Source organism: Salvelinus fontinalis, chromosome 2 (assembly GCF_029448725.1).
Source record: "Salvelinus fontinalis isolate EN_2023a chromosome 2, ASM2944872v1, whole genome shotgun sequence".
Classification (NCBI taxonomy): Eukaryota; Metazoa; Chordata; class Actinopteri; order Salmoniformes; family Salmonidae; genus Salvelinus; species Salvelinus fontinalis.
This window is the reverse complement of record NC_074666.1, coordinates 84,638,477-84,663,408: the sequence shown is the minus strand read 5'-3', so window position 1 is coordinate 84,663,408 and position 24,932 is coordinate 84,638,477. Positions and strand designations below refer to the sequence as shown.

The window sequence follows — 24,932 nt, the reverse complement described above, 5'->3', positions numbered from 1 at the left end:
TCCTTCATCTATTATTACTTTTATTATTGTTGTTATTTCATCATCAATACAGAATTAGATAATTTGATCATTTAATTGCCTTACATTTGTTAGGTTAGGCTATGTTATGCTGGTAAATTAACCGACTGAAGTAGGGACAATATATTGCACATGTTAATGTTTTCATATGACAATATTCGCCTGTCAAACAGAAAACGCCGGAAGTGGGCGGTTAGAGAGAGAGAGAGGGAGAGAACATAGAGGGTTCCTGCTATCTGGGATCCTTGGGAAGCCCCTACACACCATTGATGTTGACGTTTAAAATGGTTAAGGGCAATGGTTAGGTAAGGGTTATGGTTAATGTTAGGGTTTGGGATATGGACGTCCCAAGGATCCAGTGTTGCAGTAATCGTGCCTAGGGTGGAGAGCAAGCGATAGACACGAGAGAGAGAATGAAAAAAACTGCGTAGCGAACAGTTAGAAAGAGACCGGAGAGGTTCATTTTCTTGGTCGTACGTACGTTGCGGAGCTTTACCTTACTTTTATGCAAAAAGACAACTCAACTGATCGTCCCGTCAAGGTAAGTTTGTTAACTATGTCAGCTTCGAGAAGATTTTGTACAAGCATATTTCGTGCAGACGGTTTCTATAGTGAAATAATGTTCTGTCAGCGCTTTGGTTAAACAAACTATGGTTAGAGTTGTGGGGCTCTGCCGTCTTTTACGCTAGCCAAGCGTGGTTATAATGTCACCGACAATACCACATGTGAAGCTACAAATATATTTTTAGTGTTTACAATATTGATTGAGTGTATTGTTCATATAATATTTACTTTGTTATTGGTGTTTGTTGACCCTTTCTCCTATATATATATATATATATATATATATATATATATATATTGAATCAACAGGCTGGGTCCAACCCCCTCCTGGGAGCCAAGCGAGAACTCGAATACGCTAGATCATTTATTTTCTTCAACATTGCAATGTTTTTAACATCTTAAAGACTATATTATTAACAACATTTGCATGTAGGCTATAACACATGTTATACGGATCATTGAAATAGCCTGTAGCCTAGGTCAAACGCAAATTGGAATGTGAGTTTATTCTATCAAACCGTTAGCCAGCGCGAGGCGCATATCATGGTATAATGAATGTGCGTGTGGAACTCCTCTCAAGAAGTTGTGTTGTAGCCTAACAGGTGAAAGTTCAACTTGTATTGCACATCTATTTTAGTTAGGTAACTTTCGAATTTAGATAAGAACTAGATAAATAAATGATCAATGCCGATGTAAAAAAAATGGTGTCTGCCTGTCAATGTAAAAATAAGCAGTTGTATTATTATTTATCCTAGACAAGCAGTTATATTTTTATATATTGAATCTAGACAAATACGCTATATATTATTGGAATGACTTTCAGTGCAACAAAGAAACTATGAGTAATAATCCACTCTAAAGTGTTTGTGGTTTATTTGGCAGAATATTTTTCTGAGATGTTTTTTATTTTGTCCAAGTTTGCTGGTGAAAATGGGCGTCTACCGTTTTTAAATTAACGGAATAATTTGACAAAATGTTAACAACCATGTGATAATACACAACTGTGCACAATTGCTACTGTAGGCCATATTGGCTGCAGACTTTTAATTTGGTGTTGATATGCTGGTAAAGTAGTCCAATGTTTATCTTATTGCACCTGGAGAGCAAGGCAGCCTAGCTATTGGTCAGGTGATGCAGTCAAGGTGCTCCTGTTTATTTGATTGCTTTATGCCAGTTGTTCTCCAAGCCTCCTTACCACAACTGAGTAAACATGGGTGTTTGGAACACAAACAAAGGATTTCATTAAAGAGGCTTTATGTAAATGATTCATAATTAAATCTGGAATAAAACAAGCCACTTCATCTAGTTGTCCTAATAGTCTCCCAATCCCTCATTGATATGTGTCAGGTAGTGTTTTACTTGTTTTATAACAAAATGGCCACACAGGATGCTGTGTAAAATGTGGTCAGTCGTCATAACAATGAAAACAAATAACAAACACGTGCTGTATGAGTAATCCTTTTAGTACCAAAACTGTCATTCTGTTTGCTTTCTTATTCCTCTCTCGTGAGAAACGAGCTCAACATATTTTGTACACACTGGGCTTCAACTAACCTGAGATGAACGGATTCACACTGTGTTATAAAGGGAGCTCGTTCACTTGTTTTCCATCACATTTGTTGCTATTGGGGTTAGACGAAGCTCCATCACAGTATCGATGACGTGGACGTCGATTAAATGCGGAAGGCACATATCAGTGGAATGCATTCAGTTGTGCAACTGACTAGATATCCCCTTTACCTTTCATTTATTCATGTCACAGAAGCCACTGATGTGTTTGCATTAAAATGCCACTGAAAGCAGTGCTGGTTGTGTGGTTGTGGTTGTTGTCACTGAAGACATGGACATGTCCCGTAATAGTACACTGTGTGACTCACATGTAAAGGTATGTAATTGGAAACATCGTTGTTGGTGTTTGGCTGAAATGTCACCACATGCGTTGATGTTATAGTGTTTTACAGTCATATGGCTCAACCTTACAAGCACAGACAGGTCTCTGTATCTAGGAAATACCCCTAAATTGTTGATGTGTTGATGACGAAAATGTCAATGTCACTGCGAGCTTGAGTGGTGATAAGATTTGTGTGTGTGTGTGTCTGCGTGTGTGCGCGTTACAAACACACCGAGTATGGACATTGATGTTTGTTCAAAGAAACTCAGATAAAGAAAGTCATTACTTCCTGCGATGCAGTTTGATTGCACCCCGTCCTGTCCCTGCGTATCCTACCGCTTTCATGTTATGATGACCTTATACACACACCAACTGACAGCAGCACAGGTCAGAATGCTTTGATGAGTGTTTTGCTAACCAGGGGTAACAGTCAGGTGCACTCCCAGACTTCCTTGACCCAGCCCACCACCCCTTGAAAGTTAATTGATTTGGTAGATGTTTTCATTATTGTGACCCCCTGCAGTTATAGTTTTGCCTGACGACTCATTCTGAATTTAACTCTGCTGCTCTATCGATCGCTCCATACATTCGTGGTGGAGAAGAAATGGTACTGGGTGTGGTGTTTGGCCGAAGTGATGTGGATGGGTAGTCAGGCTAGTTATAATTGGAAGACGAAGTGTAAACTCTAACATACCTTTCCAGCTAATAGGCTATCTCCAAACACATGTTTTGCTAGTAGAAGCTGTTTAGCTGGTTAAACAAAGGTTAGCCATGTGTTGGTAAAAACTAATGTCCAAGTCAAGAAAGGTTGTACCTCTATGTCAGATACTCCAGTGAGTGTAATTAGCTCAAATTACTGTCATTTGCTCAATATTAGGAGTTCAGAAATCAAGTTGACATAAAAATGTGTTTATTCTGTTGTTGCTAGTGATATTCATTTTTAATATTCATTAAAAAAAGGATCCCCAGTTGAATACCCCTGATCTAGCTGAATTCTCTGACCCCATATCTCCTCCACAGCATAATGTAGCTTCCCCAGACAATTCACCACCCACAACCACTCCTTATTCCTCCTCCACCACCCACAACATCTCCATATTCCTCCTCCACCACCCACAACCACTCCTTATTCCTCCTCCACCACCCACAACCACTCCATATTCCTCCTCCACCACCCACAACCACTCCATTTTCCTCCACCACCCACAACCACTCCTTAAATCCTCCACCACCCACAACCACTCCTTAAATCCTCCACCACCCACAACCACTCCTTATTCCTCCACCACCCACAACCACTCCTTATTCCTCCACCACCCACAACCACTCCTTATTCCTCCACCACCCTTCCACCATCCAGGGCTCTCTGACTAGTTGGGTACTCAACATCAGGTCATCTTGCCTGTTTGGTTTGAAGTAGAGATTGAAAGAAGGATGCTTGCAGTATTGATGTTTCTGAACCGAGTGCTCCTGTCATACCATGTTCACTGCTATCTACTACTTTTCTCTGGAGCTGCATGCCCTTTAGTAGATGAGGACTTTTGAAAAAATACTGTAGACATTGGCTCTATATATGTTTTATTATTTAGATTGGATTTTTGAAAGGTTTCTGTGCCACGCTAGTATGAATGATTTGGGAGACATGCGCAGGAATGCGTAATAGGGTTTTTATTTACGCCCAAATTTCAACGTGCCATGTAAAGGCACGGGGACGAAGACCAAACAAACACTAACAAAAACACAGGGCTCAAACCCAAACAAAAGAGCGAGGAGTACCTTGAATAAATAACACACGCGCACAATGATTAACACATGGGACGAGACCCGTAATCATCTGCGCAATCCACAAGGGCACGAAAGCCCAAAACACACAGCACAGGTACTCACACGAACCAACGGACATTGTAACAATAATCGACAGGACAATGGTAAACCAAGAATCACTAATCACTGGGAATAGGGTCCAGGTGTGCGTAATGAAAATTCCGTAGGAATCCGTGACATTCTGGCTCTGTTCCATTTGCTCTTTGGCTGCTTATAAGTTCTGCTGTATTGGACTTTCTGTCCTGATGCCTGCAAAGTACTTGTGGTACTAGGTCCTGTAGATTTTCCTTAATGGATTGTCTGCCCAGCTTCATCTGCACAATTTGGGATGTGTTTTCTCTCTCTAAAATAAATAAGCACTTGGTCAGACATCAATGGAAATCGTTATGGTAAACCATCAAGGATTGTTTGCACCACTTAACCCTGACCCACTTGACATTATGTGAAGCGCTGCCTGAGGAACCCACACGGTTAATTCAACTGGACTATGTAACTGGCCGTTTCCACTGCCAAAACAACGTTTCAGAGGTCGTTTTGGGTCTGGCTGGCGCGGACAGTTGGCATGCTGGGCACACATGGGTTGGACAGCACAACCTGTCCTAGGCAGGGAGGGAGCAGAAACAGACACAGAGAGACAACTCCAGGAACAGCAGGGGAACAGGGGAAACCCTATGCTTAAGGATCCCGTCTCTCAACAGGCAGGGCAGGCCATGTGGTCACAGCATGCACGTGTACTTAGCCAGAGTTCCCCCACTTTATCTCCTTCCCTGCTACCAGGCAAGCCATGGCAGGGATACTGACCTGATGGGTCTTAACTGGAAGGGGTGGAGGAAAGAGGAAGATGAGAGATTTTGGTGCATGGGTGGGTTGCTCTGATGCTGGTGAAAAGGGATGGTTAGTTGAAGTATTCCATGCATGCCTGTGATGAATTCATGGATGTAACACATTTTCATTCTGTGGTTTCCATGGCGCTGTGAGGTCCCCTAGGCAGAGAGCTCTGTATATATTGTACATATTTTAGGGCTGACCCCATTTAGTCGACTGGTCAATTGTTTGGTCAATAGGCTGTTGGTTGGCTGAGATTTCTTTAGTCAAGCAGTCGCAATTTTTTTTTTTTCATGGGGCACAAGACACCTGACATCTGATTGGCACCTGTCTCAGTGGACTAATCCAATGCGGAGGCCACAGGGATGGCATAGTCCATCACTCTAAGACATGTGATACTGATATTGTATATGCTTGTATTATGTAAAAATAATGTTGCAACACTAATATATCTAATATTATTTTATAACAAATGTTCTTTGTCCTGCGTTGGGTACGGTCGCTGTCCGCAATTCTGAAAGATAATCTTCAGTGCGCCTTTCCCTATGTTGCCATGTGCATAATAGCAAGGTTAACCAGCATATTGGGATTGAGAACAATGCAGCGGAGGCAGCAGCAGAGACAAGGAAACAGCCCTTGCCTTAATTTACTTTGACAATTAGGCTGAGTAGTGAGGAAATCCCAAATTCATTAGGTCTATAATCAATAGCCTAACAGTTAAATGTGCCTGGCTTTATAAAAGCATCCATATACAGTGCCTTCGGAAAGTATTCATACCCCTTGACTTTTTCCACCTTTTGTTACGTTACAGGCTTATTCTAAAATGGATAAAATATTTTTTCCCCTAAGCAATCTACACACAATATCCCATAATGACAAAGCGAAAACAGGTTTAGGAATTTTTGCTAATTTCTTACAAATTCAAAACAGAAATACCTTATTTATGTAACTATTCAGACTCTTTTCTATGAGACTCGAAATTGAGCTCTGGTGCATCCTGTTTCCATCGATCATCCTTGAGATGTTTCTACAACTTGATTTGAGTCCACCTGTGGTAAATTAATTTGATTGGACATGATTTGGAAAGGCACACACCTGTCTATAGAAGGTCCCAGAGTTGATAGTACATGTCAGAGCAAAAAACAAGTCAAGAGGTTGAAGTAATTGTCCATAGAGCTCCGAGACAGGATTGTGTCAATGCACAGATCTGGGGAAGGGTACAAAAATATTTTGGAGCATTGATGGTCCAAGAACACAGTGGCCTCCATCATTCTTAAATGGAAGAAGTTTGGAGCTACCAAGACTTCCTAGAGCTGGCCGCCGGGCCAAACTGAGAAATCGGGGGAGAAGGCCTTGGTCAGGGAGGTGATCAAGAACCCGATGATCACTCTGACAGAGCTCTGGAGTTCCCCTGTGGAGATGGAAGAACCTTCCAGAAGGACAACCATCTCTGCAGAACTCCACCAATTAGGCTTTTATGGTAGAGTGGCCAGATGGAAGCTACTCCTCAGAAAAATGCACATGGCAGCCCGCTTTGAGTTTGCCAAAAGGTACCTAAAGGACTATCAGACCTTGAGAAACAAGATTCTCTGGTCTGATGAAACCAAGATTGAACTCTTTAACCTGAATGCCAAGCATCACATCTGAAGGAAACCTGGCACCATTTTCAGGGGCAGGGACTGGGAGACTAGTCAGGATCGAGGAAAAGATGAAAGGAGCAAAGTACAGAGACATCCTTGATGAAAACCTGCTCCAGAGCTCTCAGGACCTCAGACTGGGGCAAAGGTTCACCTTCCAACATCACAACGACCCTAAGCACACAGCCAAGACAAGGCAGGAGTGGCTTCGGGACAAGTCTCTGAATGTCCTTGAGTGGCCCAGCCAGAGCCCGGACTTGAACCCGATCGAAAATCTCTGGAGAGACCTGAAAATAGCTGTGCAGCAATGCTCCCCATCCAACCTGACAGAGCTTGAGAGGTCGGCAGGGAAGAATGGGAGAAACTCCCCAAATACAGGAGTGCCAATGAATTAGCAAACATTTCAAAAACATTTTTTTTGTGTGTTTTCACTATGGGGTATTGTGTATAGATTTTTCAGAAAAAAATATATATTTAATAAATTTTTGAATAAGGCTGTAACGTAACAAAATGTGGAAAAAGTCAAGGGGTTTGAATACTTTCTGAAGTGTCACAAGCCGGCTCATAGCCTGTGACAAAAATGAGGGGACACGAACAACAGGTATAGGCCAATTTAAAAGTGTTCTTTATTATTAAACAAACTATTAACTTAAACTAAGAAACAGGAATGAGGTGTGGATGTATCATAATGTAAGGTGTATGTAAAGTGCATGGGTGCATGAATATGTGTGTGTGAACATGACTGAGTGAAAACTATGCAAAACTAAAAAGGAACAAACAAATCATGAGCATACCTGGAGGAGCAGTGAGAGACAGAGAGCAAGAGAGACAGAGGTGATTAGTAAGCAGTTTTATACCCTGAGCCCAGGTGGCTCCAATCACTTAACGACCCTCCTCTGCCTGCAGGAGGAACCGCCCCCTGCACTGCAGAGGAGGAGCCGTGACACCCCCCTCCTTAAAATGAGGGTCCCACCCTCAACCCAACTTCCTCCAACATATTCAAAATAATTCAAATTTCCCAAAAAACAAATAAACAACAAAAATACCAATCCCGGCTCCTAGCAGTATCTCCGTGTCCCCCAGTTGACTGTCCGCCCCTCAAACTCAGCAGCCCTGGTACCTGGGGAGCAATTTAAGAGAAAAGAGGCGCAGACAGCCCGTAGGGGTCAGCAGAGAAAAGCTACAAGCTAGGTTAAAGGAGCACGGGACAGAGCATCAGCAATGATATTATCCTTACCACTAATGTGTCTAATATCAAGGTTGAAAGGTTGCAAGAACAAAGCCCAACGCATCAGGCGCTGGTTTGGGTTTTGCAGAGACCTCAGAAAAACAAATGGGTTGTGGTCAGTGAACACAGTTAAAGGGGTCAAACCAGAACCAACATAGACCTCGAAGTGCTGTAAAGCCCAAATGAGACCTAAAGCCTCCTTTTCAATTACAGAATAGTTTTTCTGATACTTATTAAATTTTCGGGAGAAGAAACTGACTGGACACTCAACCTTGTCGTCATTCTCCTGGAGAAGCACAGCCCCAGCACCGATTTGACTGGCGTCTACCTGCAATTTGAAAGGTTTCCCAAAATTTGGTGCTGCCAACACAGGTGCCAAACACAAAAGAGTCTTAACTGCATCAAATGCCTCTTGACACTGGGTGGACCAGAAATTCAGCCTTGGCCTTGTCCAGATTGGTCAGTGGGGACACTACTACCGAAAAGTTTTTACAAAAAGCACGGTAGTACCCCGCCATTCCCAGGAAGCGCATCAGTTCTTTCTTTGTAGAGGGCTGTGGGAACTGCTTCACAGCCTGAACCTTGGCTTCTACGGGACAGACAAATCCCTGACCAACAACCTTGCCTAGGTATGTGACTGTAGCTTTGGCAAACTCACATTTTGCCAAATCAATACCTGTGTCCAACATAGACTGCATCTCTGTTTCCAGTTTTAGTCTCTTCTCCTCAGATACACGATAAAATCTGTGTTTGATAGGCTTAGCATCTCCGATGTCTATATCATGTTCAATTAAGTGGGTTTGCGATGGTGTCAGAAAACAAAACAGGGTAATTTCTAATAAGAGCTACCAATTCATCACGTTTCTCAGAGTCTAAATGATCTACCAAAACCCCAAAGTCTGCAACCGTCCTTGTAAGACCTCATCTGAAACTTTAACTTCCTCTTCTCCCCCCTCCACCAAATTAAAGCCACAAGATGCAGGGACTGGGGCAGCAGTCAACACTGACCTCACTGCTGGAGTGCCTTCAACTTTGCTTAGATCACGGGAGTGATAACATTTTAACAGGTTCACATGGCATAATTTAGAGGACTTCCTATGACTAGGGGTTTCAATAAGATAGTTCAAATCTGACACTTTACGCAACACAGTGAAAGGACCACAGTATTTTGCCTGAAAAGGTGAACTTACAAGAGGCAGAAGAGCAAGTACCCGATCACCGGGACTAAACTCACGCAGCTCAGCCTGTCCGTCATATTTCAGTTTCATTTTCCGTTGAGAACATTTTAGTTTTTCTTTCGCTAGTTCACCAGCCCTATACAACTTCAACCTAAAACCATTTACATAGTCAATAAGGTTCCGAGGTGGTTCCTCAGGCAAACAACCATCCTGCAACACTGCTAAAGGCCCACGCACCTTATGGCCAAACACTAAGTCATTTGGGCTAAACCCTGTGCTTTCCTGCACTACTTCACGAGCAGCTAGTAACAGCCAAGGTAACCCCTCCTCCCAGTCGGCAGACAGTTCCGTACAATATGCACGAAGCAAGGATTTTAAAGTTTGATGAAAACGTTCCAAAGCTCCCTGGCTCTGGGCATGGAACGCAGTAGACTTGTTGTTTTTAACTTTAAGCTGTTTGAGAACCTGAGCAAATAAATGAGAGGTAAAGTTAGACCCCTGATCTGACTGGATGGTTTTTGGAATCCCAAATGTTGAAATAAATTGAGTTAAAGCTTTAACTACTGATTTTGAAGTTATGGTACGCAAGGAAAAAGCTGCCGGATATCTGGTTGCTTGACACATAACAGTTAAGAAGTAGCTATGACCTGACTTGGACCTTGGTAATGGCCCAACACAATCGATAATAAGATGCTCAAAAGGTTGCCCTACGGCTGGTATTGGATACAACGGTGCAGGCTTTACAACCTGATTTGGCTTGCTTGTGCGCTGACACGTATCACAAGTTTTAATAAACTGAGATACATCCCGCTTTAAACGTGGCCAGAAAAAATAACGAAGTATGCGATCATAAGTTTTACGAACACCCATATGACCTGCCACATCACCATGTGAAGTTTGCAACACTTTATTTCGCAAAGTAGTAGGTACAACTATTTGAAAGACTGGTTCTCCTAAACCCTGATCATTGTGTGGAACCCATTTCCTGACCAACAGCCCATCAAGAAGAAAATAACACTGAGCACTATTCCTCACCACTGAATCAGGAACCACTTTATCAAACAGATCAGCCAAAGTAGTATCGGCTTTTTGCTCAGCCATCAATGAATCTCTAGAACTAGTCAACTGTTCTGTCTGGAGTTTGACTGGCAACTCAAGACTTTCTGGCCTACTCTCAATCTCCTTACGAGAGGCTGCGCGGGTAACCGCACAAACTGGAAATACCTCAGGAGACACATAGTTCTGATCCGGAGATTACCTTGCAGGGGACACTGAAGGTTGCTTCTTACAGATGTTTAATTTGCCATCTGCCCACACCTTACTACCTGCCAAGTCATTCCCCAAAATCATGTGCACTCCCTCTACTGGCAACTGAGGTCTAACCCCAACATCTACATCACCAGACCACATTTTAGGGTAACTTCGTGTAAAGGACAAGAGAATGGAACTAAACCCATACCACATACCATTACACAACGGCCAGTATCAGACTCTTTAGAGAACGGCAAAACAGATTCCAGAATAAAAGAATCTAAAGCTCCAGTGTCTCTTAGGATCTTGATTTTAACATTCTGGTTGCCATCTACCAGGGACACTACACCATCTGAAATAAAGGCTGAAAAATCACAGCGGGAAAACTGAGAATCAAACTCAACTAGTGGCTGAAACAGCTCACCCTGGTGGTCAGAGGCTGTAACAGGACTTGCCATCACAACAGGTTTAACTTGAACTGACTGTTTTGATTTAAGCAGAGGACAATTTTTCTTCCAATGTCCTTCAACTAAACATTAGCGACAGGTATTAGCATTAACCGGTGCTTTAAGTCCTCCAGACCCAAACTTCTGCTGAGGCCTTTGGAAAGAATCTCCAAAAAAAGGTGACCTCCTATTCCTAGGAGTAAAGTTATTTTTATGGTACATGTCACTGTTTGACTCAAAATGGCTTTTATGTGTTAGCCTGTACTCATCTGCAAGGATTGCTGCATCACTTGGAGACTTAACTTTACGTTCATTTATGTATGTAGCAACCTGGTCAGAAACAGAATGTTTGAACTGTTCTAACACAATCAAATTAGACAGACCCTCAAAAGTACTAACTTCAGAAGCTGTACACCAACGATTAAATGCAGAAGTCAAATCACAAACAAACTCAGAATAGGTTTGTGAATCTAACTTTTTCCTGTAACGAAAACGTTGACGATATGCCTCTGGCACAAGCTCGTAGACCTTCAGAACTGCTGATTTAACTTTAGCATAAACTTTACTGTCAGCTACACTCAGTGCTGCAAAAGCCTCACGTGCTTTACCCTTCAAGTACACATTGCAACAACATAGTCATGTCCAAATCTGACCAAGCTCTAGCTTCCGCAATACGCTCAAATAAAGTAAAGTATGTGTCTGGATCTGACTCATCAAATTTAGGCAACAAACGAAGATTCTGTGAAACATCAAACTGTGGTAGTCTTTCCGGTCTATTAGCATTTCTCAATCGCTCTATCTCTAATTGCATTTGCAACAGTTCCCTCTGCTGCTCAAAAGTTAATGAAGGGCTAGACTGAAAACTTGCACCCTCACTACTAGCAGACTGACCGCCAAAAACACCCATTTCCCTAAGACCCTGCTTTAAGCTAGTTTTAACAGTCTCTTTAATTTTTTTATCAACAATATCAATCTGATAATGTTCAGCAATTTCAATTAACTGCTCCTTAGTACACAACTCTAAGGCTACCTCTGAAGGAGCTTGAACAAAACTACACAAAATGGAAGACATTTTCCTCAACCAATACAACTATTACAAATGCTCAAAAAAAACACAACTCACCTGCTGTCAATCTGGGTTCAAGGACAGGAGCCACACCCCACTATCCTCCAAAACTACTAACTAACTGGCCCTGGTCTTCGTGCAGTCACATGTGGTGGGGTTTTATGCACACAAAACCAGTGGAGTGGAAAAGACAACCAGAAACTGGCAGCCCTCCCATAACCACGGAGGTGCTCCCGAGCCGATGTAGGGGAAAAGGGAAAGGGATGCTCTACCCACGTTCACTGCCACCTAAAACAAAAACACCACAAGCCTCCTATTGACACTTGCTGATATGCCTGAACAGGAGAGGACTCCCACCTGAACAAAACCCAGAAAAACACAGAGTGAATTGCTTAGCTACCAAGCTAACTGAACCAAAAGAACACATGGCTCTCAACTCTCTCTTAAACAAAATTGGCCCAACCAAAACATCCACTCAAACAAAAAAAATTGTCAATCTGAACTAAACTAACCCAAGTTAACTACTATCCCGGATGAGCCCCCACTTGTCACAAGCCGGCTCATAGCCTGTGACAAAAATGAGGGGACACGAACAACAGGTATAGGCCAATTTAAAAGTGTTCTTTATTATTAAACAAACTATTAACTTAAACTAAGAAACAGGAATGAGGTGTGGATGTATCATAATGTAAGGTGTATGTAAAGTGCATGGGTGCATGAATATGTGTGTGTGAACATGACTGAGTGAAAACTATGCAAAACTAAAAAGGAACAAACAAATCATGAGCATACCTGGAGGAGCAGTGAGAGACAGAGAGCAAGAGAGACAGAGGTGATTAGTAAGCAGTTTTATACCCTGAGCCCAGGTGGCTCCAATCACTTAACGACCCTCCTCTGCCTGCAGGAGGAACCGCCCCCTGCACTGCAGAGGAGGAGCCGTGACAGAAAGCACTGTATATCTACAGAAATAAGACAGATGTAGTGTCGGTTAGCCTGTTTGAGTGTTTGTTTAATAGCCTACAAATTCCGTGAGCACCAAGCCTCTTGCAACGGCAAAATGTCACATGAAGCAATTTCACAGATTCTGCTCTTTGATCTTTGCTATGCTGTAATAAAGGCTTTACATTGTCTTTTTGTTAGAACAGACTGGTATTACTTAGAATTTATTTAGTGTTGTTAACACTTCCAAACAGTCAGAAAAATAATATTGTAGTCTAACAGCACCTGTCGTTTATTTAAAAAAAAAAAAAAAACTTTATTTAACTAGGCAAGTCAGTTAAGAACAATGATGGCCTAGGAACAGAGGGTTAACTGCCTTGTTCAGGGGCAGAACGACAGATTTTTTCCTTGTCAGTTCGGGGATTTGATCTTGCAACTTTTCGGTTACTAGTCCAATACTCTAACCACTAGGCTACCTGCCATTGCTGTAATGAAAAGCACTATACAAATACAATCTGTTATTATTATGGTTATTATTGTTATTATTAATAATAATCATAATGGTGTATACTGTATATGGGAAAAGTTCCTGGCTTGGTTATCAGTCACTAGTCCCTTGTCCTGTCAGGATGCTGTGAGTCAGGAGTCACTTATGAAAGAGACCGATGATCTCATACAGTTGGGGAGAGGAGGGCAGTAGTGGTGCGTGGGGGAAAATTACTAAGGAAGCAATGCAAGCCAGGTAAAAAAGCCATTTTACAACCTGTGTGTTGGGATAATTGCATTGTTTGCTCTATAACCTGTTAGTTCATATGCCTTGACACCGTGATATACAGTATAGGCCTAAGTTCGAGACAATAAGAAGACAGTGGCAGAATAAATTCAACCACACCTTTGTTTCATCACAAAACCGGAGAGCGACATCTGTCCGGTGAAGTCCACAAAGCATATTGCATGTAACAAACAGCTACATGACCTACAGCATGGTCAAGAAAGTTAATGTTTTCGACATTTTCAAACTACTAAACAACTATTGATTTAGAACTATGGGGAGTTACTTCAAGTCGTAAAGAAAACAGGAACTGCCTCCAATATTCCAGCACCATTTCAACTTCAACATTTCAACATCATCTAATCGCCTCTGCTTAGTCTAATACAGACAGTGACAACTAAGATAACAAAAATAATTTTGTCCAATCAATGAAAGCTAAATATGATGTGGCTGTCCATGGTTCTGATTTCCATGTGTGTGTGTGTACGCGTGTGTGCATGCGTTTGTGCGTGCAAGTAGAAAAAATATGTCGACTCACCCTACTTGTAGAGAAACAACCAATGCCATCCTCTCACGAATCTATCATACAGTACACGCTTTTAGTTTTTGTTGTCGTAGGCTACCTGGCTAAAATGCTTGCTCGCTAGCCTAACTTCCTTTCATGGACAACGATGCGCCAGGCCAGCTAGTTAACATTAGCGTACTACATCTAGCTACATGTTGAACTTCCATCCTCTCAGGCCAGGGGCACAATGTAGGAATTTATGGTTAGATCAGAATTGCGGTTATAATCATTGTCCAGTACGGAGAATTAAGTCAAACCACATGTCCAAATCCCTATCTCCATCCATGGTTAATTTAGGAAAGGGCCGTTTTTAGCTAGCTAGCCACCGGAGGACAATGACAACAAGATTTGTTTTACTGTTAATTACGTGTTGCTTCGGATGTGATGTGATTGGTGTGAAGCTAAATTCAAACTGGCTTCCCTTGACACTTTTTTTTGGTGCACAGTTAAGCTCACTCAGTTTCTCTCAACGCTGATTGGCTGTTATTTTGTTCTTTATTGCTTTCAATTCTACTGGTGGCAACAATGTCATACTCTTTTAAACCAGACAGCATCAGATAGATGGCCTACACATATTGAAGGAAAATTATGAAACACAGAGAGACTGAAGATGGAGGGGGGGTGTGGCATCTCTTGGCGTCCATGAATACATGCCGCTGGAGGAGGGAGGGAAGGAGGAAGAAAAGGGAAAAGGGGAGGAGGTGTTGATAGGAAGTTCAAATTGTCCATGTTTGACCATTGAAAATCTTTAAGGCTGTTATTGGGGTAGGATAATCAAATCTTAGATGAGGACTAAGAGGAGGTTCCAATTTGAGCATGAGGAAGTGTTGCCCAATCAGAGTGCGGTGTCATGTAGGCTACAAGGAAGTGGGCGCGTTCAACATTGCAGCCGACTTTAAAGGCAAGTCGAGACTGACTGATCTACAAATCACCTTGCATCTAAAAAACGACTCAATCTTATTTGTAGATCAGTCAGTCACGATTTACCCATGATACATCGCGGTGTTAATGATCTCAAACACAGCCAATGAGTACCTCAGTGTGTGTTGATTGGTTTCTTTTTACATTATCCTCTCTCTCTCTTCTCTCTCTCCTCTCTCTTCTCTCTCTTCTCTCTCTCTCTCTCTCTCTGCCTTTAGCTGAGTAACATTGTGTTGTCCAGTCCAAGCAGAGATTAAACCTCACTAGGGTGAGCGTGAAACGGGTTGAAAATGTTTTCAAGCAGAGAGAGGAGGAAGGGAGAAAGACAGTTAAAGGGAAAGAGATACTGTAGTAGGGGAGGAGTCCCTGGGTCTATGAGAAAGCATGTGGTGGTGAAAGCAAGGCTCACACTAACCCCTACCCCCACTAACCCTGCCCCTTTCAGTTGGTCTCAAACTAATCCTATAGTCACATGACCTCCAGAGCTCTCAGCCTTGCCTAGGTAAGACTGATCGGTCTGTCAAATACATCATATAGCCTGGGTCACGGTTGACAGCTACATTACATTACTCTGAAGTTTGTATCTAGTAAAACTAAATGGGCTATATTGTTAACAGGAGGTTTATCATACAACTAAAATCCTTCCTTTTAAAATGGTTAAGATGGTCCACATAGTCATCAACACCCATAGAGTTGAATCACTCCTTCTGGTCTTGATGTGCCAGTGCAATGTATATCTCTCTCTCACTCACTTTTACTCACTATCTTTCACTGTATTTCCCTGATAGACTGTAAAAAATATATGTATTTGAAAGATTTCTCTCTTCCTCTGTGTTGCGCACCAGACACTGAGACACGTGATAAGGCCTCCGGATATTATCTTTGTGACACACAAGAAATTACCAGCGCTCTCGAAGAAGGTCGCTCTCAGCCCTCGCTCTCAGCCCTCGCTCTCAGCCCTCGCTCTCAGCCCTCGCTCTCAGCCCTCGCTCTCAGCCCTCGCTCTCAGCCCTCGCTCTCAGCCCTCGCTCTCAGCCCTCGCTCTCAGCCCTCGCTCTCAGCCCTCGCTCTCAGCCCTCGCTCTCAGCCCTCGCTCTCAGCCAGCCATGGGAAGGTAGCATGCAAATTAGGGGGGGGACATGTGGCTGTGAGCATCACGTTTTTCCTCAAATGTCTCCTGTGGATATTTTCGTTTTTGCTGGGATTCCGAGTTTCTGACTGAGTTAAGCTGACTGGGTTAAATGTGATATGTATTTGTTAAATGTGATGGTCTTTGGATGTACCTTACTTAACTTTTATTTCTGGTTAATTCCTTCTTAAATGTCCATTGGAATTGCTTTGTGGTTGGGGATTGGGGGATAACTGGTGTTATCTTACCTTTGTTGCAATATGCAAATTGAATGCAAATAGTTGTATGCAAATAATTTCACCCTGTTATTTTCTGTAAAGTAAACACACATGAGCAAAATGCTGTTCTATGCTTCAACCACTTCACCAGAGTTCCATTCAATAGACTCTAAACAGGAGCAGGCATTTTCACATTGAAGATGAACCAACAGGGATGCTCATTTGCGTTCTCATAGCATTTACAGTATATTCTTTATTTTTGGTGATATCCAATTGATAGTTACAGTCTTGTCCCATCGCTGCAACTCCCGTACGGACTCGGGAGAGACGAAGGTCGAGAGCCATGCGTCCTCCGGAACGCGACCCTGCCTAGCCGCACTGCTTCTTGACACACTGCTCGCTTAACCCGGAAGACAGCCGCACCAATGTGTCTGAGGGAACACCGTACAGCTGGCAACAGACGCGTGCATACATCCGGCCCACCACAAGGAGTCACTAGAGCGTGATGAGACAAGGACAACCCAGCCAGCCAAACCCTCCCCTAACCCGGACGACGCTGGTCCAATTGTGCGCCGCCTCACGGGTCTCCCGGTTGCGGCCGGCTGCGACACAGCCTGGGATCGAACCCGGGTGCATTTCCCTAGACCTCTGCGCCACTCAGGAGGCCCTATTTACAGTATATTGTAATGGTTTAAATTATTGTGATATCATATGACTGTGATATCATTTTGTCCAGCCCAACATATTATTTAAAAGCTACCCAATCTTCGTACTGCATGCTCACCTCATGCTGGGTTGGCACCGGGGGATATGAAAGAAGATGTTTGAACTGTAATGTTTGATCAACTCTACAGGAGGTCCAATTTGCTGCAGGTCACGTCATGCTGGACAGCAGAATTCGTTCATATGTTAGCAAATATCAATACCACTTACATGCCGCTCAGAGCAAGCCGTAGCTACCATGCTAACCACTTTTGGCCCTGACATTGAAATAATTTACCTGTCCGTTGGAGATAGAGACCAGTACAGTCTACTAACGGTTAATTCCCAACCGATCACTTGATTCCACATCAGTGGTTCCTAAACTTTTGTTTGCAACAAAAAAAATTGCCACAAGCTTGAAAATCTTTCTTGATACCCACCAATCCAACAAATTCCCACCTAGCCTTCGGGTGCCACAATGCCGAAGATACAGACTTTCTCACCCTGCACTCTTTAAACTTCTGGCTACACTGTCCTGTCAAGACAGGCACAGATCATAGATTTGTAAATGAAGAGAAAGATTTAACAGAATGGACTGGATGAGTGTACAGATGTAGAATCTTAATTTGAGCCAGTTTGCTACAACACGAAAAGAATCCTGTAGCAACAGGAAATGTGACTTATTATGTGGATTATAATGAATGGAGATTTTATCCTGCAATAGGGTGGTCAAATTGAAATCTTACATCTGTAGCTAGCTATACTATCTACGGTATGTTGTTTGCATCTGTGTGACCAGTGTTCCTGTTGTTCATAAGGCGAGGCAGTGATATCCCCCCAGATAACCTGGAGGAGAGACTAATCTAGTGGCTCCAGTAATGCACTAGAGGTCAGGGGTCGTCTGCTCTGCCCCTATTGCCTTAAATCAGCCTGGCATAAGCCTTGCATTAGTTCACTGAAAGGTCAAGCCTTATAAGCTCACACATGACTCGACCAATGGCTGGCTGCTACACTGAAGATTAGTATGTGCTCCAGTGGTGATGTCATCTAAACTCTTATGGTCCTCCACTGATGATTTCTGTTTCTAAACCTATTGGGTCATTTTGGTCTGGTGTTTGGTTTATATTTTGCTTTGTCTTTCCTGGTTTTAGTTTTGTTGAGGATTGTATTGGCTGGTTAGGGTTTGAATTGGCTGTATTTTTCAGCAGGTGGTTTTGTTTGAACGCTGGCTGGTTGTGGAGTATAATTCTACAGTGTGTTCTGGAGAACTCAACTGTATCCTTTTGGCTTTCTGAGGAATTTCTTCTTGGTTAAAGATCCTGGCAGAGAGTAAAGTGGTCAAGCCCTCTGTTTCAAGGGAGTTTGAGAATCATCTGCCTGTTAAATGTAGTGTAACTTAAAGCAGGATGAGGCCTAACCGGTAGTCGATCACCACTTCCACGTTCAAACCTATTACTGGTCACGTTACAGCAGGAGATCCTCAATAAACATAAAAACCCTGACTGAATGATGAAGCATGTGGGTGGCAGAGAACTGAGAAGGGAAGGAGTGAGACAGAAATAGGGAAATAAGAACATCTCATCAGATGCCACACACACACACACACACACGTCACGTTGCCATTATTCCCGACCCGCTTAATCCCAGAATGTAAAAAATAAATAATAATGTAGGTCAGGGCTGCGCTCCCTCTGGGGAATGGGCCAAATGTCTTTAGCAGATTAAGACAAGATGATGATAATGACGATGATTATGATCCAGAACAGACCGGGCCTTTTGTCAAAATTAATGTTGCTGCTTTAGTGGTGTTGTGTTTTATAATCTGTTGTTTGACAGGATCAGGCTGCCAAGCTGATTGAGCAAGTCTAAAGCCATGTCTGTTGGTCGGTTGGTTGGGCTGTCTGGTGTCAAACATCAGGCCCTTCCTGTCCCTCTCCATCTCTTTCCGTCTCAGTAGGATCTGTGGTTCTGACAGTCTTAATCACACGTATCTCTCTCTCTCTCTCGCTCTCTCTCTGTCTTTCTCTTTCTCTTGGTTCCCCTTTAAATTTAAAATAAATAACCTAATGAATAAGAAAGTATTGTCTCATTTCTGGGCCCAGTCTTCCCCTCTGTCCTAGGCTCTCTGTTCTTCTTCTCATCCCTCTCCATTTATCTCTATCTAGTGCAGAGCTAGTGTAATGTGGACCGCCAGAGTGTGGACCTGGGGTTCTATTGATCCAATTACTTCGTCATTGCCCCCGGCGGTTCTTCTCCTCCCCAGCGTTGTCACGACTTCCGCCGAAGTTGGTCCCTCTCCTTGCCCGGGTGGCGTTCGGCGGTCGACGTCACCGGTTTTCTAGTCGCCACCGATCCACGTTTCATTTTCCATTTGTTTTGTCTTCATTGTACACACCTGGTTTCCACTCCATAATCATTGTTCCCTATTCAACCCTCTGGTTTCCCCCTTGATTTTGTGCGTGTCTGTTATTGTCAAGTTGTCTCGTTTTGTGAACTGGATTATTTTGTCTCCTTCATGGAATATTGTTTTTGAGTAAAGTTCCGGTTATTACTCATCTCTGTGTCCTGCGCCTGACTCCGCCTTACCAGCATCACCTATACTTTTGACAAGCGTGGCTCGCTGCTGCTCACTCTGCACGACATCTCTCTCGCTCTCTCTCTCAGCTTGCGCTGGAGGATCCTCATATAACATCTCCAAATTATAGTTGAAGGAGAAAATTAAATATTGACTGTAGTCTTATTAAAATGAATAGAGTATGGTTTTACCCCACACTGGTGGCTGCCTCTGTGCACAGCCTGGGACATATCAATGATTAAACACAGAAAAGTATCTGATAACCCAGGCCAGTGGAGACAAGAAGTGTGTGTGTGTGTGTGTGTGTGTGTGTGTGTGTGTGTGTGTGTGTGTGTGTGTGTGTGTGTGTGTGTGTGTGTGTGTGTGTGTGTGTGTGTGTGTGTGTGTGTGCGTGTGTGGGGTCAGAGTTCAACGTTTGATAAACAAACAGAACCCTTGTTCATATCACACTTACTATATAAGTGCAACCTTGCACTTTTAAAACACCAGTGTTTTTTCTTCCAGGTTCCCACCTTTCTCAAAGTTACACCAGTGAAGTAAGTCTGTGGTACTGTACAGTGTAGTCCCCTTCTGTTGCACAGGGTCCCACGCTTTCTCTGGGAAGCATTCAACCGTATGAACTGATCTCATGTGCCGTTAAACATATGCAGAAAGCGAGGGGAAGAGGGAGGGAGGGAGAGAGAGAGAGATGGGGGGGACAGAGAGTGCAAGAGAGAACAGAGAGAGTAAATACTCAGTGTAACATACGGTAATACCACGATTTTTGGTCCCCATGAGGTATTTTCTCCAGCCTCACATTCTTCCCCAATCATCCATTGCGTCACCAGACCCCTGTGCCTCGCACAACATGGATTGAGTGGATGTGCTCTGTACATGAATAGGATAGAAATTGGATATGTCATCCCCATCATGGCCTTTATTCCCTTGGTAGTTTGTTACGTTATTGTGGCTGTCTGCGTTGCATTATAAAACGTTGCCATTGTGTTATTGTGCGGCGTACATTATGAAAAATATGTGGACATGCAAACTAAAATACCCATGAATGCACTCTCTCATAAATGCAAATGACGAGATAAGAGAGGTGACGTATCCACTAAGATAACGAATGAATAAATGAATGGATAGATGTCAGAGCGAATAGCCTTGCAAATGCATTATTGGCTAATACAGAAATTGAAAGCGGGGTTTGTTAAAGATCAGTGTACTGTATGTGTTACACTTTACCTGTGTATGCAGGATGGGTTCGATGTGGTACTGGTTTTGTTCACAGTGTCCTGGCCTTAATGGAGCCCGTCTCTGAGAACTTCTCTCCTCCCTTCTCATGCCTGTTCAGTGCAGTGGCAGTCAGTAGGAGCCTTTTACCCAGTCAATATAGACTGGTGACAGGACAGGGCTGCTGCACAAACTGCAAGAACTAGTCTCTGGCTGAGTTTTACAGAGCCTAATGGGACAACGCGGTCCGGGCTGGGGTGGAGGAGGAAGAGAAGAAGGGGGAGGAAGAGAAGAAGAGGAGGAAGAAAGGATTTATATTCAGAACAGTTATTTCAGGATGTCATATGATGCTGTGGATTTGAAGCATCACCTCCCTGTATTAGCATGGACTGTGTGGACATGGTGGACAGTACAAAGGGAAACACCAGCACAGTAATGGTGATTTGAGGTGTAATTCAGGAAAGCCTCTCTCCGGGGGGAATAACTGCCGTGACTCATTGCCCTTTCAGCTTATCGAGATTATCACAGGGAGACTGAGGGACTACTATAATCATTCCAGCATCGTAATAGAAGGAACTGGATTATATGTACAGTGCCAGGAAATGTCTCAGAGAAAATCAGGTCAAGTCCTTTGTTTTGCCTGGGATGGCATGGAGGTGTCTGATGATCCAAAAGAACCTCCACCACCACAGCTCAGCTGCAACGCCAGCGCCACCCCCCAGCACCACTGCCATACCCAGCCTCAATCCAAACCCCAGCACCACTGCCATACCCAGCCTCAATCCAAACCCCAGCACCACTGCCATACCCAGCCTCAATCCAAACCCCAGCACCACTGCCATACCCAGCCTCAATTCAAACCCTAGCACCACTGCCATACCCAGCCTCAATCCACCCCCCAGCACCTCTGCCATACCCAGCGCCACCCCAGCACCACTGCCATACCCAGCCTCAATCCAAACTCCAGCACCACTGCCATACCCAGCCTCAATCCAAACTCCAGCACCTCTGCCATACCCAGCCTCAATCCAAACTCCAGCACCACTGCCATACCCAGCCTCAATCCAAACTCCAGCACCACTGCCATACCCAGCCTCAATCCAAACTCCAGCACCACTGCCATACCCAGCCTCAATCCAAACTCCAGCACCACTGCCATACCCAGCACCACTGCCATACCCAGCCTCAATCCAAACTCCAGCACCACTGCCATACCCAGCACCACCGCCATACCCAGCACCACCGCCATACCCAGCCTCAATCCAAACCCCAGCACCACTGCCATACCCAGCCTCAATTCAAACCCTAGCACCACTGCCATACCCAGCCTCAATCCACCCCCCAGCACCTCTGCCATACCCAGCCTCAATCCAAACTCCAGCACCACTGCCATACCCAGCCTCAATCCAAACTCCAGCACCACTGCCATACCCAGCCTCAATCCAAACTCCAGCACCTCTGCCATACCCAGCCTCAATCCAAACTCCAGCACCACTGCCATACCCAGCCTCAATCCAAACTCCAGCACCACTGCCATACCCAGCACCACTGCCATACCCAGCCTCAATCCAAACTCCAGCACCACTGCCATACCCAGCCTCAATCCAAACTCCAGCACCTCTGCCATACCCAGCCTCAATCCAAATCCCAGCATCTCTGCCATACCCAGCACCACTCCCAGCACCTCTGCCATACCCAGCCTCAATCCAAACCCCAGCGCAAGCACCACTGCCATACCCAGCCTCAATCCAAACCCCAGCACCTCTGCCATACCCAGCCTCAATCCAATACCCAGCACCAGCCTCAGCACCACTGGCATTCCCATTCTCAGTCCCAGCCCCTACACCACTGCCATAACCAGCCTCAGCCTCAGTCCCAGCACCACTGCTATACCCAGCCTCAGACCCAGCACCACTGCCATACCGAGCCTCAGTCCCAGCCTCAGCACCATTTCCAGCCCCAGCATCAGTCCTAGCACCACTGCCATACCCAGCCTCAGTCCCAGCCTCAGTCCTAGCCTCAGCCTCTGCACCATTGCCAGCTCCAGCCTCAGTCCCAGCACCACTGCCATCCCCAGCACCACCGCCCGCCCCAGCCTTAGTCCCAGCACCACTGCCCGCTCCAGCCTCACACCCAGCACCACTGCCTGCCCCAGCCTCACACCCAGCACCACCGCCCGCCCCAGCCTTAGTTCCAGCACCACTGCCCGCCCCAGCCTCACACCCAGCACCACTGCCCGCCTCAGTCCCAGCACCACTGCCAGCCCCAGCCTCAGTCCCAGCACCACTGCCAGCCCCAGCCTCAGTCCCAGCACCACTGCCAGCCTCAGTCCCAGCCCCATCCATGATCCCACACCTTTGCTTCTCTCGTCCCACTTGGCTTTGGCTGGATGTTCACTCTGCTTTGCTCTGCTCTCCAGTGGATTGCTCCTCTGCCACAAGCCTAGAAACAGTGTGACATTTGGAGTCCCTCAGGTCTCAGCTAAAAGGTTTCCCAGTGAAAGGACACTGTGTGTTGTCCACTACACTATTAGCAGGTCATATGAGGCGGAAAGCCCACAGCCTTGGGGGGAACCCGGCGCTAACTCACCGTGGCAACGTCATTCAACTGAAATGCAATCAAAGCACAAATCTTAAGTGGCACCTTTGATTCAGGGATATCTTGTTATGAGTGTCAGAGCGTCACATGCAGCCGCAGGAGGCACGTCCTTGTAGTATTTGTGGGGCTCTTATGAAATGTGTCACGACCCAGCGAGTCTGCAAGGTCAAAGCAACTCGGGAAAAAAGCTTGTAAACGCCATGGCAACAGTGTTTTCTGTTATTTCCATCATGCGTCAATAGACATAGCTATATCTATAATTATTTTACCAGTAGCATAATCTCCACTTCAAATCAGCTAATGCAAGAAGGCCAGCTGGATGTTAGAGAGTCCCAGGCAGCAGCAAGCACCACTTGGCATGATACAGTAGCACACATCCATTCCATTATGACTGCCCCAGCTGGGTACCACTGTGTACTACTGCAGCCTCCTGATGTTCCATACTGTAGCTAGGTTCTGAGTCACGGTCTCCTCTACCCTAGGTGGCTCTGCTCCCAGGTCCACTCTGCCCCGAGACCAGGACTGCATCTCAAATCAAATGTTATTAGTCACATGTGCCAAGTACAACAGGTGTGAACTTTAATCGACTTTCATTTGCACCCTTTTCCCTTTGTAGTGCACTACTTTTGACCAGATTACTGCAGTAGGGTGCCATTTGGGAAGGAGGGTGTGAGTCACTGTTGTTTTTACAGTGTAATAAAACCCCAGCATAGGTTAAGGTTAAGCAGACCACTGGGATTTGAGGGGAGGGCGGGTGAGGTGGGGTAGAGGGTGACCTTTACGAAGTGCACATGAGGGAGAGAGAGAGGGGTGAGGTGCTGGAGAAGTAGTGAGAAGGGGGACATGGCTCTGGTGACCACATAAGACACCGCCTGTGAGAAACTGCAGCTATATGAACTCTGACACATCACAAGCTGAAAAGGTCAAAGGACAGGGTTCTCAGAAGCTGCCTGCCTTGGTGTTTACAGGGGTGTTGATGTGGCGCATGAGCGAGAGGGGGAGAAATGTACCAAGGGAAAAGACAGGAGAGTTAGAAGAGCATGGGGGAAGGTACAGTACAGCGAATGGGAGACGAGTGTAGAGGGATAGAGTGGCATTAGATGCATGTAAGAAGTGGGCTTTCAAAAAGAAATCAATGATGAGGACAAACCTGCATTTTTCCCAGCAAAAACTGTTCTTTATACAGTTATTTTTTTACAAACCCTTTAGCTGGTGTCACGATCGTGTGGTGGATTGACGGACCAAAATGCAGCTTTTGGAAAATAAGCCATCTTCTTTTATTAAACAACACGAAGATGAACACGACACAAAAACACTTTAACAAAACAACAAAATAACAAAACGACCGTGAAGCTACAAACGTTGTGCACATA

General features: G+C 44.5%; 1 protein-coding gene across 1 annotated transcript in view; it reads left to right on the top strand.

The window, feature by feature from the left end:
• The first annotated feature begins 257 nt into the window (after nucleotides 1-257).
• LOC129829691 (signal transducer and activator of transcription 5B-like) overlaps nucleotides 258-24,932 on the top strand; it is a 96,145-nt gene continuing 71,470 nt past the window's right edge. The window contains exon 1 of the mRNA XM_055891554.1: nucleotides 258-559. The gene's annotated coding sequence lies outside the window, so the exon portion shown is untranslated. The remainder of the gene's footprint in view (nucleotides 560-24,932) is intronic.